We start from the raw sequence: 18,902 nt of genomic DNA on the forward strand, positions 1-18,902 counted from the left end.
AAATGATTTAGCAAGGAAGGAGAAACAGAACAGCGTTTCTGTGTGACCTTGTTCTTACCACGTCTCTTTTGTCTGTCTGAGGTTTGGGGAGGGAACCCAGCACAATAAGATTCTTTCACAGCTTGGACAGGGCCTGGGCAGCTGATTCCTGCAAGGCTCGTGTGTTCTTCTCTCAAACAAAGAAAAAGAAACAGAGAAAATGTCAAGTCTCTTAAGCAGAATTTGTCGCCAGCAATTCCTTGAAGCGCAGCAGCTTGTTTCACCTTCGTTGGTTCCCTAATGAAAGTTTTTCAACTCCATGTCAGGCAAAAAAAAAAAAAAAAAAAAAGTTGTTTCTTTGAAACAGAAATCTTGTTGCAAGGTCAAGCTGAAATTGTTGCTACTTTGGTAAACACCTCAAATTGTCTCTGATTAATTCTAAATAAATTTCTTGTGTGATAAGTGATTTTGAGCAAGTGCTGTTGACACATTGAGCTGATTGAGATTAAGGGGAGAAAGGGATGAACAATGGGGTGAGATTAGAAACTCTTTGTCACACAGATCAGGACCCTGGAGTAGAAGGATGACACAATCATTTGTCATGTACTGGAGGTGAGAGGAATGAACAAGAGTTTGCAAGAAGATGGCCAGAGACTTGGATTGTAGCCGAGCTGCTCAGTAGGCAAAGTCATTGTCAGCCATAAGAAAAGCATACAGTGGGGCAGCATGAAGCTTACGTGTGCCCACAGGAATAGGAAAAGCGTGGCAAAGCAGTGGAAATCAGTGGTCCAAGGGAGTCATGGGTCGCCTGCAATTGTATGGTAGGAAAGGACAACCAACTAACTTCAAGTGTGGGGCTGATTTGTGGGACCCCATTGTGCAAGTTCTCCTTAGTTTAGTACAGGGAGAGTCATGGGGAAACAAGGCAAATAGAGATCATATCCAGCAGACGTTCAACTTTCTGATTTTCTTGCCTGGTGTACGGCAACAAGACCACCATGGCAATGCATCATGAGAAACCACATACCCCTCCAACATCCCTGATAGCCCAGGCGAGGACCATGGTGGGGGCGATTTCTCTCTCTCCATCATGCAATGTTGAGTCAAGCCCTCAGTACAGCACAGATCTCTCATTTGAATTAAAAAGGTGTAGTTATTACCTGGCAGAATAAATACACTGTAATGGAGACCCACATGGTCAAAACCCACTGACATCCTTTAGACGTTCTCATGAGAGCCAGACATTATAGAGGATGATGGAACTGGGGAGCAGCTATTAAGTGGCATAAAAGGAAAGGAGACAGATGGAGTCAGAGTGGAAATAGCCACAAGGCTGAGGAAAGGGAGGGAAAGGGGTGCTGTTGCTTAGAATATTTAAAATAGTCCCGATATATACTGGGAAATGGCTGCAGGGGATGAGTTTTTGCTGCCTCTCTGGTCTCAGTGTCCTAGAATTTCTTTCCAGCTCAGATAGCAAGAGTTTTTGCATATTCTATGAGACAACAGAACGAGGGTTTTTTTCAAAGTCTATAAATTTATTTTGGTCTAATAAAATTACATAACAATGCATTCCCCTCCCCCCATTAAATAAAATCAATTACAACAGCTTATTTTTTATGAATGTCTTAATTAGAGCTTTTCCTATTAACAGAAACACTACAGAAATTCAAATCATCCCCATTAACAGGTGAGAGATGTTTACTAATGACCCCCACACTGGGTCTTATATGAAAATTTCTTATGAAAATTTATTATTCTCTATAAAGGCAATGACTTATTCAAAAGAAGGAGATGATATTGTGTGCAGGCGGGGGGGGGGGGGCCTGGATGAAGTTGCTGGGGCTGGTACATTTGCAAATCGGCTCTTCAGGGCAACATAAATGAATATAGCAGAACTCTCAAGAAAATAAAATAGCGTGAATCATAAATCAAAGCAATGTAGTGGAGCTGCAGAGGACACTGCAAATAGATAGGATAACAGAAGGAAATATTGGCTCAGGCATAAATAGCTCTTAATAAATCATCAGCCAACGGGAGCAGGGCAGCAGCATCCTAACTGAAGATAATGACAGCTGGAAACCTCTTGCTGGTGCTTGTGCATTCACTGCATACATAGTCTGTAGATCCAGGAACATGCTGGAAAGGTCTCTTAGCCCTTCTGCATTCAGCAGGAAGGTCACTGGCCTGAGAGGAAAATCAGGCTTCAGCTGAGTTGAAGTCTATCTCTGGGGTGACTGCTGAAACCTTGGTCTTGAGAAGACACTAAAGACCTTCCCCCATCTGCTGTGTCAACTCCCTAAAATGATGCTCCAGCTATGGTATTTTAGGGCTCTGTTTCTCAAGCCAGGACCTCTTAGCACACGACTTGCTGTGTGGGGTTTTGTGGGCCATAAGTTTTCATGCCAACTCAGTAGCTATCAGAGGTAACGTGAATATGGACTTTAAACCCTGAAGCCGTTTCTGTGTTTCCTTTATTCTGCCTGAGGTGATATGACTGCCTGACACAGCCACAGCTCACATTGATTGCAGCCACCATATCAGTGCTGCTCACTAAAAACACGGGATTACACGTTTCTTTTTTGAGGATGCTTCAGCTGCATGGAGAATTCACACCAAAGGAGCAGGTTGGAGCTTTCTGCTGATCCACCATCAGGAAGTGCTGTCCTGCTCTTAGAAGAAAATCAATCTAAGCCCCAAGGGAAAAGTCGCAAAGAGGCCATAAATCAGGTAACTTTTAAAAAGCTACCTTAGTGATCCCAATTTTGTCACTGTGCGTGTTTCCCCAGAGCCAAGAAACAGCCTGTAAAGACAAAGAGCATCTTATCTTGGAGCAAGCTAAGAGGAGGAGATCATATACCTAGACTTAAGACTGTGATGATTGCTACCCTGAAAGAGATTGGGAAAAACAGAGGATCTCAGCTTTCAGTTCCAGTTTCTTCAGGGGAATCCAAACACGGTCTGTCCAATGTAAGAAACAGGAATGAGAAAAAAGCATGACATATGGAACAAGACTTAACTTCTGCATTGTGGCTCTTTCTTACAGGTAGTTGTCAGTGGATTTCTGTTTCCTGTATGAGGCAGGTGGTCGGAGGAGTTGAGTACGCTGGGTCCTCTGCTCCAAAATTCAGTGGGGAGATGTTGTTACTGTTGTGAAGATAAAACACGTGAGATGGAAGAAAAGGAGGAAAAGAGGTTGCATGTCTATTTGCAATCAGTTTAGTAGAAAAAAAGGAAATCGAGATTAAAACTCCCATACTCTGAATTTTAACTGCCTTTGATAGAGCTGTCAGTTTTAACATAGCTTTTTTGCTTAACAAAAATGATAAGTTTGGCCATGAATTTTAATAAAACAAACAACAGCACTAGGACTGATTGGATTGCTCGATGTTTCATTTTGTTCGCTAACCTTGAGAAAAACAGAATCGGGATTAATATGTAGATACATTTTTAACCCTGTCTGCGAATATAATGACCTTGTAATAGAAAGCAAAGCAAAAGTTACTGCTGATGAATAGCTCCAATCGTTCAGATGGTTAGCTGATTTAGAAAAACGTTATTATAGAAACAGAATGGTTTTGGTTCAAAGGGACCTTGAAGATCATCTCATTCCAACCCCCTGCCATGGACAGGAACACCTTCCTCTAGACCAGGTTGCTCCAAGCCCCATCCAGCCTGGCCTAGAGCACTGCCAGGGAGGCGGCAGACACAGCTTCTCTGGGCAACATGTGCCAGTGTCTCACCACCCTCACAGTGAAGAACTTCTTCCTAATATCTAATCTAAATCTAATCCAAATCTACCCTCTTTCAGTTTAAAGCCATTATCCTTTGACCTAGTCTGTGAACAGGCTACTTACTACCATGTTCACTGTGTTTTATGACAAAATGCAAATGTACTTCTAAATGTCTATAAACTATTCATCACTCAGAGCAAATTCCAGTGTTTCACTTGAGAATACTGAAGTTCCCAAAGAGAGTAAATGAAGCAGGGCAGTCAAGGCAAGAAGTGATTGCATTTGACAATGTTAAAAAAGGCATTAGGTCACTGCTGGTCTGCCTGGGAAGTGTGCTTATAGGCTGATTAGTACTAACTAACATTGATAGGGGTCCTTTGAAGCTGGGAGACTCCAAATTGGAGCAGCCAGAGGAAAGTCGATGCCTTTTTCTGAAGACATTCCTGAATATTCAGCTCAAAGCTTTATAGTGACTGTAAGGATGTATGTGAGTCGGGCAGCACAATCCTTGGGACAGTGAAACAGCCATGGGAATGCACTCTGCCAACGTCAACACCTAGGTAAGACCCACCATGGCGAAGATGGTATGGTGGCCGTCAGGGTGGGTAAGAGGGACTTTCCCACTGTAAATCCTTCCGCTGCCTTGGCAGTGTAAGGAACCGACCACTCACATCCGTGTCCTTGCAATGTATGTGCTATGCTGGACTTTAGTAACAAGACATCTGCTCCCCTGGTCTGTGAGGTTAGAAGTTATTTTGGTTTGACGTACAAGACCAACCCGCCACATGATTGCTTGCCTGGCATTTGAAGGCGTCAGTTTTGCCTGTGAACAAAGATTATGGCTGACCTTGCATTACCTAGGAGTAGTAGGTCAATTTATGGTGTTTTTGTGTTGGCTGATTCCTGGATCTCCTTGATAGTGAGGGACAAGCAGGAACTGGATGTCCTGGTAGGACACACCAACTATGTGTACAAGCCGTACCAGAACCTCATGTCTATAACTCCTGCACTTATAGTGACAACCAGTTGTCACATTTTTACAAGGGTGTCCACATTTTTGTTTTATGCATCCCAAACGATAACACATCTGTCATTTCCTGTCAGGTGTTCTGAAGTGATGGATTGCCCTTACGTTAAAAAATACTTATTTCCCAGTGTGAACTTTTTATTAGGATTCTGGTACTTTAAATTCTCTTTGGCAGTGCTTGTCTCTTCTTGTCCTCAACCACTTTTTGATGCTGTAGGGTTCTGTGAAATAGATCCACCTCAGGTGAGCTCACAAAGAATATCGCAGCCTTGAAACAAAGTCTGAATAAGCCTGGTAGACTGGAAGAATTGTATATACCACGGCAATTCTTATCATTATCATAATGGGAATCAGCATTAGAAAAAAGTGTCAAAATGTTACGGTAAAAACAGAAGATCACTGCCAGGCAGAGAGAGACAATGCACCCCAGAACCGTGTTTGTTAGGTAATAGAAGCAGAGGGATGTGACAGGTTTACAGCAGGCATGTGGGAGACTCCAACGCAGCTGGAGGCAGGGGCAGGCTGTACACCACCTTGTGGCACTAAGCCACTGATCAAACACCTCCCGAGTAAAGTGCCATTGCTGGGGTGCTGTAATGATAACATGGTCCTGCAGCAAGCCAGGCAGCTGTCCACCCATTGGCCATCCTGACAGCAGCGCAAATAAACTTGGCCTTTTAGACACCACAAAATGGCTCGATGGCACTGCTCGTTCTCTCTCTGTCAGTGGTTGGGATTTCTTTGCAACTGCTGAATTTCTAGGAAGAATTTCTGCTTTTCAGAGGAGGGCATTATTTTCGGGATAGGGTTAGGCTGGTGAAAGCCATGTCAAGAGGCTGAGATAGGAGTTCAGAGATCAGAATCAGTGGGAGATCATGCTCATCTGAGCCAACATCCACTTAGGTCTGGTGAGGGTTTCTGTACTTGACTTACCCCTATTGAATAGGGCTGGTAAAAGGAAGAAACAAGTAATGATCCAGGTTTGGTCTAAGAGAAGCAGGTGGCAATGCTATAGTGATTAAAGTTCAAAATTGGGTATAAACAGCTCAGCCTAGAGGCTATACACAGCTTGTGGAAAAAGAAGGCCATGATGGGAGGTAGTAGATAGTTGTACTATAATCTCAGGTAGGCACCTTCCAGGTAATGTCTGAACCCTTTACTCACTTGAACTGACTTTACAGATACACAGCAAGACAAGAGAAAAGATAACATCAGTTGCTGTCTTCTTTTTTTTTTTTTTTTAGATTAGAGACTAAGTCATGGTGTTATGGAAATGGCTCCAGTGCCTCATACTATGTAAAACCGCAGCAAGGCTCAGAGTATAAATTTCCTGACTTGCCATGCAACTCTTATCATCACTAAACACATCTCAGGCTGGGGAGGCCGTGTGAACAGTGAGTGCAGAGTGTCTCTCGCTGAGTCGTTTTTCCCTTGCTAAAACTAGCAGCAAGACATTGCTTTGTGTTGCCTGGGGGGGATTCTTTGAGCACTGAAGGCAACTGCCGAACAACTCACTGTACCTGGACCCCACCAAATAATGACGCCAAATTTTATCCCAAGCAGCCATAGTGAATGCCTATGAGAAAAGCTGGGTCCTGTTTGAGGCCACGTAAGCTCTCCTATGGGAAATGTATGTCAGCCCTAGTTTCAGCCTGTTTGCTAGGATAAGTTGGAATGCTTGCTGCTTCTTCCCCCCGCTACTGTAAAAAACCAGGAGATTGAGATGTGCTACGCTTGCTGATTTTAACAGGAGAGAAAGAACATGAATACTAAATTTTTCATATCTTCAAATTTGCTTTTTGCCTCCCACTACCTTTTCAGCAGTGTAGATATCTGTCTCCATCACCTACCATTACAAACCATGAAAAAAGATATAAACTAACACCTTCTTGTCAAGCAGAGCTAATAGTCAAAGGACTCCTTTCCATGCATCCCATGATGCAAGAGTCTTCAGCTCAAGATTCTTCAGCCCAGAGAAGGGACAATTAAGAAAGGATATGAAAGAAGTCTATAAAACTGTTTAGTGGCCTAGGGAAAACAGATAGGAAAAAATTGTCCACAGAGTCTCCTAGTTCAAAAACTGAGGGCTTGGAGGTGGCAAATTCAGAACAAAGAACTTTCTTCTTCACCAAGCCTTATCAAGCTGTGGAGCTCTTTGCTGCAAAGGGCTGTGGATGACACACATTTAGTGGATGATACACATTAGAGAGGTGCTCACAAGGAGATGGGGTAAACCCATGGAAGAAAAATAATTTAGATCTGTAAAGTTCAGAAATAAGATACCTGGCTCAGGAGCTTCTCATGCAGATCATTAGAAGCTGGGAGAACATCCAAATAAGGAGTAGATACAGGGTTACATGGACCTATGGGCTGACTTGATGTGGCCACTCTTAAGCTTCCATGTCACATCGCTGAATGAATGATTGCCTCTGACATAATTTTGGTGGACCTGGCACTATATGCTCAGATGGTAACAGCAGGTCCAAAGGAACATTTTATTTCTTGAGGTATATTCACTACAGATAATGATGCTTTCCAGGCCCATACCTGAAAACAGAGTCTAGTTTGTTTTGCTCTTGGTTGTAGATTTTCATTCTGAGTGTTAGTTTCGCTTTAGATGTCTCATTAGCAGGGTGACATTTTCCTATTAAATGAAAATGTTCAACATTAGATTTTCTTGTCTCCACATTGCTGTCATCTCGTCTTTTGTCATCCTCACTGACGGATCAGCGTGTTCTGATCTGTTACCCTTTTATGTAATGCCATTATTATTGTTTTCTCTCTCTCTCTTTCTTTTTTTTAGGCGGTAATAAAAAAATAAATAAAAATGAAATATACAAAGTATAAACTGCCTTTATGACTGAATGATTTCCTTGCTGCATTAAGCAATTTCTTTTGTGCCAGCACCTCTCATGAATGCTCAGGATGTTCTCCCGATGTATTCATGAGAGCTACTTTGCCGCGATGATTGCATGCATGGCTGCCTTTTTTGAAACAAGCTCATGATTATTGATATCCAGGATTCTTCTTTTCAGCTTAGTAGCCAGGAGGGGGTGTCCGTGCCTTACAAATCAGCTCTTTTTGAAGGCTGGTGGTAAAAGAACTTCAAGCAGTCACTGCACTGCAAAATGTCTTATCACTGTGAACTGTGCAGAGAGGAGGGAATGATGGGGGGAGCAGCACCAACATGACAGCAGAAGTAGGAACTGCTCCAGCGCTGCAGGAGGAATGGAGGGAGTTTTACCTTGCGAGTGGCCTGGGCTGTGGGAAGCAGCACAAGAGAGGCAAGAGGTGAAAGGGCAGAGGAAAGGGATTCCCAGGATGCATCAGAGCGTGTCAGCTAGATCTTTGTGCTGCCCTTGACCCTTGCTTCATATTTGACCCAAAGATCATAGAATCATAGATTTGGTTTGGGTTGGAAGGGACCTTTAAAGCTCATCTAGTCCAAACCCCCTGCCGTGGTCAGGGACATCTTCAACTAGAGCAGGTTGCTCAGAGCCCCGTCCAACCTGACCTTGAATGTTTCCAGGGATGGGACATCTGCAGCCTCTCTGGGCTGTTCAACTGGGATGCCTCAGCTCAGTTTCCATGCATGTGAATTTTTGGGGTGAATGTTTTTCCTTGAACTTTGTACCGTATTCAGCTGCTTTCAGCAGAAGAGTCAAGAAATGCTTATGATCTCAGTTACAACTACAGATGAGCACTCCCTGACTTTGTGCCTACAATGTCAGTGTCTCTGGCTGACTGGGACATCCAGGATCCCATTATAATCAGTGGAGATCTAATTAAGAGAGGCCATAGAGCTAAACATGTGACTTGTCTGACCAGAGTTAAGTATCTCTGTTAGATGAGATGAGCCACTTGCTAAAATCTCTTGACTCTAAAGGGGATGATGCCTCTTGTGAGTACTGGCTCCTTCCTTTGAGGTTTCCCACCTTGAAAGTCTCAGCTCAAAGCTCTTCAACCTTGCCATCCAAACTGCAGGCATTGCCCTTGAGGAGCTTGTCCTATGGATATCGGACTCCTAGTGCTGGTGCTGTTCTTGAAGGAAACAGAGTCAGTTGGTTCACACACACTTCTGGGACTATAAAAATGTCACTCTCCAGACATCTGTCACGTAGATCCTTGCGCTTCCTGGTTATGGCTAAAGTCTGCAAAAGTTGTTCCGGAGTTACAAAAATGAATTCTAGTTTTCAAAATGGAGTATCTACCTCCTCCAAGATATTGGACCCTGAACTGCTAACTCTTCAATAAGAATTATGTCTCTAACTACTTCATGTACATGGAGCCTTTAGGAACTATGTCTCAGTAATGATCAGACCCTTAAATCCAATGAAGTTCCCTGAAAATAGGCTTAATTTCTGTATGCCTTGATTTACCATCTGCAAAATGGGCTTAACACCCCATAGAAAAACTGCCTAATAGCAGCACCAAGAGTCTTCCTTGAGTTAATGCACAGAGAAAATCTGACTCCCTCTCTCGTTTTCTGTCAGAGCAGGACCTTCAAGGCTGCCTGATGAATACAAAAGGGAGAGATATTTCTAGCTCTGCCAAATGCTCAACACACATCGATGAGGAAAGTGGACTTTGAAACTTTCTGAGAGTTTGGCAAGCAAACTGTATACAGGATAGGGGTGTGATACTATAGTACCCCTGGCAATACTCAAAGGGACACAACTTTCTTGTGACACAGGGCTCTGCAAAGAAAGCTATCATACCAGTGGAAATGGTAGATGCAGGTTGAATTGGTGGCTTTTCTACCCTCTTTGAACACAACTTTTCTGTTGACTTCAGAGTAGTGTCCATGCCTTTCTCATGGGGCATAACCCGACAGAACTTCTCCTGTTTTCACTGAAGATCTCTTGGAAACTCTTCATGACACAGAAATGTTTTCTACTGTCCTCTCTGGCATAGCTGAACTGCTATGAAAACATCAAAGGCATCAATTCAATCAAGGCTACAATGTGCTAGGCACTGAATATTCACCTGGGGAAAGATGGTCTTTGCTCTGAAGATCTGAGAATTTAGCAAGACAGGGAGGACAGTTACAGCCTCATTAAGCTCTTCATTTTTTGAGAGAAAGAACAGAGGGATTAAGCAACCTGCTGGTAACAGAGGCAGTATTCTATGCCAAAGCTGGGAAATACCAGTTCAGAAGAGGATGGAAATATCACACCAGAAGAGTTGTGTGACCTTGCAAAATATAGTCATCAACACGAGAAGGAAGACAACAGGGCTGAGAATGAACTGGTGCTTTTGGGAAAATAATAAAAATAACTTGTCTAATACAAGGCTTATCAACTGGAACTGTCAGAGGAAATGAGATCCAAGCAGTCCTGGAGAAGGTTTGACGAGGTGTTTACAGAAGAAATTAGGAGATATCCCTACTTTTGTACTGATGAGATCCCACTTGGCCTAATTGTGTGCAATACCCCTGCTCAGGAAGACAAGCTCAGCACTTTTGTGAGCAGTGCAAAACCGTAAGGAGAACCTCTTTTATGAGAAGGGACCTTGGACACGTTAGAAGAAAAGTGGGCTAAGAGGACATTTGTTTTCTTTAATACAATTTTAAGATAACTTTAAAACCCACTGCAGCATCATTTTTCATCAGCTGGCTTTTCTTAGACACTGCCTGCAGAATCCCTAGGTGAAGAAGGTAGATCATGAGTTGAAAGCCATCAGTCTAATAGACAGCCAGTGTTGGCATGGAGGAAAAAAAATGAAAAAGAATCAGGGATAAATTTAAGAAACAGTAAGAACATGAAGACCGTGGAACAGCCTCCCAGCTGGAGGCAAGAGAAGCAGACCAACTGGAAGAAACAAGGCCAGGTCACGAGAGGGATACCATGCTCACTCACAGAGCAGTCATCCACCTCCTGGAAATCATGAGACAAATGGTCGACGATGCAGTCAGCACTCAGTGCAGAGGGGCAAAGCGGAAAACACTTTGTTGATGCTTGACTATTGCACAAACATTTTCTGAAACTGAGGTTTTTTTTTTTTTATTTTACTTCTTTCTCTACAGCCTGGTAAAAAGCCCTTTTACTGTCCCTGATGTTTGTTAGCTTATGGTCTGTTAGAGGTCGTTAAATCTAACAATCCAATATGTAAGAGGCTGCTGTAGTTCCATGTCACCAGGTACAGTCAGCTGTAAAACTGAGCACATTTTCCAGATGGGTGCCTCCCAATTTGTTTTATTTATATATACATATGTATGTATGCATATATGTACATTTATGGCCAGCCACACAGATCGATACAGACAAAAAACCACAAAACAATGCCCTAGCATCCATTTAAATACACAGAACTCCCAGAAACATGAACAGCACTGATGGACTGATCCTGTTCCTCCTCTGCAGCTGACCAGGACTGAAGTTGCTACAGGAACACACATGCACACAACGTGAGTTTCTCCAGTAACTAATCTTAGACAAGCTATGTAGCAGCTGGCCCTCAACCCCCCAGGTCTCCCTAGTTGCTGCCACCTGGACATTTGAATCCTGATGGTTCATGGCTCCACTCCAGTTGCTGGTACACATACCTATCCTCCTATTCACAACCTACTTCAACTTGCAGTTCGCTACTGTTCACATATGCTCATCCAGAGCAGAGAGTGCCCTCATCCAGACGACAGAAACAGGATTTAGCAAGCGTGTAACATAGTCTACAGAGATTGGGACAGGAGCTGGCCAGATCAACCATACTGTCCTGTAGCCTGTTTACACCAGAGCAGCCCCTTTTGTCCCCTTTCCCCTCTCATTTCCCTTGCTTGCTTCTACCCAATTTGTGTTGATTCCTCACCTTTCCTGCTTTTGGCCCATCTCCTAAACAACCCCTAGTAAGCCTCACACATTCTCACAATATTAAAAACATCCCAGAATAAGTTTACACGGTCCCCAATGCTCTTCTGCATGCATTCCATAATGACTGCTATTCCCCTTATGCGATGACTCCTTTTGGTTTACTAGTTGCTGGGTTTCCCATCTGGGACAATGGTCTAGTTGTTCTCCTTCAATAGCCTTGAGGGTAGGCAGTTCAGGATGCTCCCTTCCAGGCTAATGGGGTTCCTCCATCTATTATCGTTCTTCTGACTTTCCTAGGCCTTTATGTTTATGGTGATGAACCTTCACTCACACAACCCAACACGGTTATCTTGCTATTCACCAGTGGAACATTGTCCATGGCTTGTGGACGAAGCATTACTTCTATTGCAGAACAGTCTCAAAGAAATAGAATATGCAGCTCTCTGTATATTGAAATATTTCATGACCTCATACGTCTGTGTGGTGCTACTTCCCTCCTTGCAAAATTGGCTTGGGATGAGTAGGTCACGAGAAAATGGCAACAAGAGCAGAAGCAACAGTGATTGCAGGGGACAAACTTAAAAAATTTCACTTAAGCTTATTACATGGATGTCATGAAGCTGCTGAAAGCTGGTAACTCCAGGTGTAATGAGGGATGGAGCTAGGAAATGCTGAGAACTCCTTTCTCACACCAACTTTAGGACCCATTTCATGTGTCTTACAGAGGCAGCTTTTCCTTAGAAAAGGGATGATAAAAGGTCACTGAGTTACTGCAACTCATGCCACAGTAACTGGAGGGATCTCATATAGATTTGGAGGTCGTTGTCACACACGGTGAGGGAAGGGTTGGGGTTATGGGAACAGCAAAAGCTGGAGCTGGAACCAAAGAGTAAAGGACAATAATAGTATTGTGCAAAAAATGAGCTCGTGGCCTTTGCTCCATTAGAGAGCGAATGCCCTCAGGTCATTTTTCACCTCTGGTGAGTAATCTTTTTCTCCAAGGCTGTGTCTAAAACGGTTGTAACTAACCAAGCTTCCTGCAGTTCCTAGGCTTTACTTAGGAGTCATCTGGGGACAAATGCACAGGAGCTGGAAAATGTAATTATTAGAGAGATTTTTATTCAGAAGACTATGCAAAGTTAAATGAGCCTTGCTGGGAAAAAGGGAAAAAAAGAACTTAAAGGTCATTTAAAACCTGTCTGGTAACAGTGAAATGTTCTCACTTCACATAGCGTGTGGCTGGACAAACTTTCCTGATTATATTTTTAATGCCACCAGCTCTGAGAATCTAAAATTTTCATACTTAGATGCCTCCATTTCTTTTTTTTTTTTTTATGAGTAATCACACTGAAGCGATGCATATCTTCACATTAAAAAAGCTGCAACAGATGATGCAACATGAGGGTAACTCTTCACGCAATGGAACTGTAACAGTTCTACTAAACAGTAGAATATTCCGCATAGCCAAAACCACTCTGAAAAGGTGGTATTATTACATAAGGATGTAGATGTCAAAATTAAGGGAGGAACAAGGCCAGGATAAGTAGGATTTAGCTCAGTTTTTTAGCTGTCTGAAGGAAAAGCAGCCAGTCAAAGCCAGCGATCTAGGGAGGGACTGGTATGATTAGGTCTACGGGCTTTGGGCTGTTGCCCACATGTAGCCAACTGAAGCCTTTGGAGATGCTCTAGGGAATCCCACACAGCTTCTAGTTGGGGGTCAGGAAGGGCACAGGCTCCTGTGAGTTGTGTGTCGTACCAGTCAGCCCCACGTGTATATCTTGTGGATAACCCTAAATATCATAGACAACCCTAAATAGAGTCAAGCCCTGAACTCGTGCCGTGGAGGCTTGTCCATCTCACCAACTCATGCTGGGCACCTTTCTATAGGAAATGAAGTTCTGACCCACTGTGAGGGAGAGATGTTGATCAAAGCATCAATCATCCTACAGTAGATGTGTGCATTTGGTTGGATCGAGCTTTAAATCCCACCATCTATCTACATTATCCCTCATTCTGTTAATTACCTCCCTTTCTCTCTTTCTACTTACATCCAAGACATAAGTGTGTCCTTTCAGATGCCCTGGTATTTCCAAACGGGTTTCTATCTGCTGCTCTGGGAGGGTGTGAGTAACTCCTGGTTACCAGCCCCATGTGGGTATCTCTAACACCCCAGAGCACCCCAAATGGCATGAAACACCTTGTGTGAGCAGCTAAGTGGAGCTCTCAGTGCGTGTTCATTGTCCACATATGTTAAATGTATGCATCATGTAATGGAAAGTGACTGTAGAAATCGAAATTTCAGTCTGTCCTCACAAAGGTTTGTTGTTGGAAAAGTATTACTGAGGAAAAAGTGGCTTTGAACACAATATATGTATTTTTTAAAAAACAATGCCTATTTTCATTGTGGTTTTTTTTTTTTTTTCTCCTACTATTTATAATTCGGTCATCAAAAAACCCGAAACTGACCTCGTCTTTTTTTTCAACAGAAACTCCAAAAACTTGAAATTGACAATTATTTATTTTTTCTATCCATAGTACCCATGGAAAACAAAACACATTTCCTGTGTAAGTTCAAGATTTGTTTGCTTGTTTGTTTTTGCTTTCTCAAGCTTTATGCATTCTAATTTATCACCGTGGGGTCATAGGAATGTCATCTTCTTTTCTTATTTTTTTGTTTTGTTGGTTTTTTTTCTTTCAAACAAAAGGTGGAAAGTTAGCATGTAAGGTACTGTGAATAAGGTGCTCACTAGTATCATTAACATGTGAAAAGAACTTGTCAAGTAGTAAGTAATGCCAGTTCTGCCTGCATGACTGCAAATGGTTTCCTCTCTTTATGTCTTGTTCTCAAATATTCCTCGGTTGGGCTGCTCTCTGAGCTACACTGAGGCTTGCCATTTCAGACAAACCAGATGATTTATAACTTGTGTGTCTATATTGATTTGAATGTCAAACTGGGCAAAGATGCATCCGAGAAAGATGACTAAAGAGCAAAGAAACTTGATTTATTGAAAACCTCTAGTGTTATACACTTCAGAACTGTACTCGGAACGTTTATAGGAGTGTGGACAAACAGCTGGCTGGAGGCAATAGGGAGCTAAGATCTCCTCCACTTAGGTGAACTGGCCTCTTTTAGAGTGAAATCCTCAATTCAGGCACCGGTGATCATCCCTGAGAAGAAGACAGAGGTTTACAGAACTTCAATAATATTAGAACTTATGTCATAGGATCATACAATGATTTGGTTTGGAAGGGACCTTTAAAGATCATCTAGTTCCCCCTGCCATGGGCAGGGACATCTTCTAGTAGATCAGGTTGCTCCAAGCCCCGTCCAACCTGACCTTGAACACTTCCAAGGATGGGCAACGTCTTCCAGTGTCTCACTACCCTATTAGTAAAGAATTTCTTCCTAATATCTAATCTAGATCTACCCTCATTTAGCTTAAAACCATTGTCCCTTGTCCTATCACTCCTAAGAAATCCGGAGGATTTTTAAGCTTATTGTTAATTAGCATGTTTAACAGAGGTTTTTCTGACCATGTAATTTTGACACAGCATGAGATTGGAGGATAATGGGCAAAACACATCTGTGCTTTGTCACTAGGCAACTGGTGGTGCAAGCAAATATGAACCTTATTATAAAGCAAGAAAGATCCAAATTGGAAGAAAATGAAGAAGCATCTGTTAGACATTTAGTTAATACAACGGAAGATAGAAGCGGCCCTGACTGAGTTTTGCTGCCCAGAACCTCTTGTTCCCTTGTTGTCTGCACCAAAATAGAGTGGCCATCAGGAGCACGAGAGTCCCTGTAGAGAGAGGTGGCATTGGAGACCAAGGGAAGAGGCTGCAAGGTGGAAAGTGTCTGCTTAGTAACTCCTACAAGCGGCACAGCTACAACCCACCAGAGGCACCAGCATGACCTTGCCAGCCTGTGTCTTGTCTCCAGCCTCCTAGGCTCTCGGCACAAGCTTTTGTTTCCTGATAGAACTGATCCTGTGGTCAATGTGAAGGTGCTGGGAGGACAGGACTTGGCTGAATTAAATTGTCTGTAATGATTCTATTAACTCTACTTCATTACCAAACACTGTCATAGAAAGGATATCCTGAACTCTGGTCTCCACATAAAAGTTCCTTGATGTCTTTCTGTTAAACAGAAATTGAAGAAGATACAGAAATAGCCTCACACCTATGACCCCATGCCCAAGCTTTGCAAAGTCCTCCGTTCACTTCTAAAATGAATCTTCATCTCTCTAAAATGACAAAATCCAATTAATTTTTTACATTGCAGTTACTGACCAGCAAAATGAATGTCTGGAGGAGTCCCAGCCCCTCTATGCCATTGCTCTAGAGGGGTGAAAGTACCATCTGGGGGATGGGGTCTGTGGATTCCCCTAGCAGAAGTATGAAACCCCAGTTTCAAGACAAGAACTGAGGCACATTTGGAGCTCAGACACTTCAAAAATTAGGGAGGAATTAAACTGAATTCTCTAAATTTCCTGTTTGGGAGGCAAACTCTCAAATGATGTGGTAGATCTGATCATAGCATCCTAATCTTACTTTGGATGGGGGTCAGTGGAAATCCCCATCCTGTGGATCATATACCTCATTACTCACATCCTCACCAAACACTGAGTACTGTTTGGAAGAGAGTTCAGAGATGATGCAATTCGGTCAGAGCAATGCTATACTGATTTTGTGTGGTACCGTTCATAAATGACCTGTCCTTCCTCCTCACCCCAGTGCATACCCTCTAATTTCCCATCACAATCACTGTCAGGTTCAGTTATACTTGTGTGTCTGATGGGTGTGGCATGTACAGGCTATATTGGTTTATTCACAATTGCAAAGAATTTCAGGTGTCTCCAGTTGGAGACTCTCCCTAGAGCTGGGGTGTTAGATCATGCTGTGGATACTAAGGGAACAAGGTGAATGGTTGGAAGAGAAGAACAGAAAGATATCTCAAGTGCTGCACTAGAATGTATTTGGAGGTATCACAGTCACAAATGATAAGGCACTTGGAAAAGACAGATCAGTAGCTTGAGAATGATTTTGCTTTCTCATTTTCCCAGACAGATTGGAATTATATTATACCACTGGAAATATCTTGAGTCCCAAGGGGCCGTTAATGAATCAAGGCTCACTATAAACCTTTGAAACTGTCTAAGGAACCTGAAGGTGCTCAAGTCCCTGGGACCTGAGGGAACTGGAAGATGAACTGGCCAAACCACTATCCATCATGTTTGAGAAGTCGTGGCAAACTGGTGAAGTTCCCACTGACTGGAAAAGGAGAAACATAACCCACGGAAAGAGGGTAGATTTAGATTAGATGTAAGGAAGAAATTCCCTGTGAGGGTGGTGAGGCACTGGCACAGGTTGTCCAGAGAAGCTGTGGCTGCCCTCTCCCTGGCAGTGCTCAAGGCCATGTTGGATGGGGCTGGGAGCAACCTGGTCTGGTATAAGGCATCCTTGCCCATGGCAGGGAGTTGGAACTAGATGATCCTCAGAGGTCCCTTCCAACCCAATCCATTCTATGATTCTATGAAATATGTGGGTATGATCACAAGGAGGGAAGCTGAGGCATGGAGGAATAGAGACTTGCTGCTGTGGTTTGGCAGGTCTCTGGATTAGAAGTGAGACCTCAAAGCTGCCCTTTGTGCATCATCTGAGAGCCACCTGCTCCACTCCTCATCTCAAAGTGAGAAACAGCTTGAATTTCAGCTATTCTTCCTCTTTTAGTAAAAAGGAGAAAATTGAATCCTCAATGCAACCAGACACCATTGATGAAAAATTAAAGATTAAATCAAGTTCAGGAAGAGATTAAAGAGCTCTGTGTTCCTGTGGAGAAATTCTTTATTCTTTATAATCCCCTTATGGATTTCAGGGAAGGAGGTAAAGGAGGGATTGTGTGGAGGTATCAAGATCTCTCTAGCTGGGATGTCAGGGAAAGTAAAACACGGTAATAAGAGTGTCTGGTTGTATTTCCTGTCTCTGTTAGTCACTACTGGAGATTGTACTTCATAGCATCTCGCTATTTGAGTTACTGAGTAGATACTCAGCCTTCTGGAAGTGCACCATGGCAAAATGCCACTGTGATCTTTCCATAGTGTCACCTAGGAAACACTGTCTCTCTGTGGTCTGGTCACTGCTGAAGAACCAACAAATGTTAGGCCACCCCTTTGAGAATGGGTCTAAATACTGACTCCTAGCTTTTGTGGGAAATCTAAGTGGTATTGTCTCTTTATCCTCTCCCCTATGGGTGCAAAAGGCAATTAGAAAGCATGAACTAATGATGTGAGTCTGCAAAGAGCCCAAAGATTGGTGGGCCTGCATTTGGAATGGACAACTTGGTGACGTTGGTCCATTATGGTGAGAATGACAGCCTTTACGCAGAAGATTTTGGGTGAACAGAGCAAATCCAAACCAGTCAGAATAGGGGGGTTCCACCTCAGGTGAAACCGCTGAAGGAGGTCCATATGGGTGTGAGGGTACCTAAAACATTTGTACAAGGCTCAGAGACTGTTAGGGCCAATGGGAGACCTACATCCCTCTGGACTGGTAGCTGGATGCTGGGAGGCCTCCTAGGATATCTCTAACAGCTCTAAATAGCCTTTGTGTTGACAGTTGAGTCAACAAATTTTTCAGTGTCGTTGTCAATATGTAGTTGTTTCACCTCCAGAAGGGACTTCATCCCAGCTGACTTGCAAAAAATGAGAAGAAATATTTTTGGATGCTTGGTTAGAGTTTTGTATGTTGCCCATAAAAAGCACAACTTATTCCCCCAAATAACGCCCAGGTTATGCACGTGTTGAACAGCCCCTGCAAAAGCTGTTGGCTCTGTAGACGTTGTCTACATCTCTGGATGCCTTGACACAAAATCAGCTCCATCTCCAGCTGGCAAGGCAACATCCACTTCGTGATTGCAGGAAAGTGGCCCAGACCAGCCTTTGGAAATTCACTGAGCTGCTCTGTGGCAGGTGGTTGCCTCCTGCCATTAATTATCAAAGGCAAACTGCACTTGGCACCAAAGCCTGGACTGTAAACGCAGTGTGACACCTTTTCTCCAGCCTCTGGGGTGTGGTGGGAAAATTGCTTTATTGCAGGAATCAAAGGGAAATGGATATGTCATGGGTTTTTCTTCTCTGCTTTTTTTTTTTTCTTTTTTTTTTTTTTTTTTTAAAATTTGTCTTTCTACCTTTTGGATAGATATAGAAACATCAAGCACAGCACCAGGTTCCAGTGTAGGGCATGTCCATGCCTGCTTCAAAGAGTCCAGGGCACTAGGGCTGGCTATTCAGTCGTGATCTCAGTGCTCTTTCCATGCTATATCTACGATCCTTTCTGTGTTTGAACCAGTTGCCAAGT

This window comes from Leptosomus discolor, chromosome 5 (assembly GCF_034619465.1).
Source record: "Leptosomus discolor isolate bLepDis1 chromosome 5, bLepDis1.hap2, whole genome shotgun sequence".
NCBI classification, from domain to species: Eukaryota; Metazoa; Chordata; class Aves; order Leptosomiformes; family Leptosomidae; genus Leptosomus; species Leptosomus discolor.